Source organism: Arachis duranensis, chromosome 5 (assembly GCF_000817695.3).
Source record: "Arachis duranensis cultivar V14167 chromosome 5, aradu.V14167.gnm2.J7QH, whole genome shotgun sequence".
Lineage (NCBI taxonomy): Eukaryota > Viridiplantae > Streptophyta > Magnoliopsida > Fabales > Fabaceae > Arachis > Arachis duranensis.
In genome coordinates, this window is record NC_029776.3 from 64,591,009 (window position 1) to 64,591,519 (window position 511).

Here is a 511-nt window from a genome sequence, read left to right on the forward strand (position 1 = left end):
TGCTTGTAGAACAAGAGTGGTTGTCAGTCACTTTGTTCATGAGTGAGAATGGTTATGGGCGTCAATCATCACCTTTCATCAAGTTGAAGAACAAGTGATATCTTGGATAAAGAACAAGCGGAATTGAATGGAAGAACAATAGTAATTGCATTAATACTCGAGGTACAGCAGAGCTCCACACCGTAATCTATGGTGTGTAGAAACTCCACCGTTGAAAATACATAAGAACGAGGTCTAGGCATGGCCGAATGGCCAGCCTCCCAATGATCTAAGATAGCATACAAAACGAAGATAGCTACCAAAGTCCTTCTTTTACAATAGTAAAAGGTCCTACTTATAAGAACTAGTAACCTAAGGTGTACAGAAATGAGTAAATGACAAAAAAAATCCACTTCCGGGCCCACTTGGTGTGTGCTTGGGCTGAGCAATGAAGCAAATTTCGTGCAGAGACTCCTCTTGGAGTTAAACGCCAGCTTTGGTGCCAGTTTGGGCGTTTAACTCCCATTTGGGT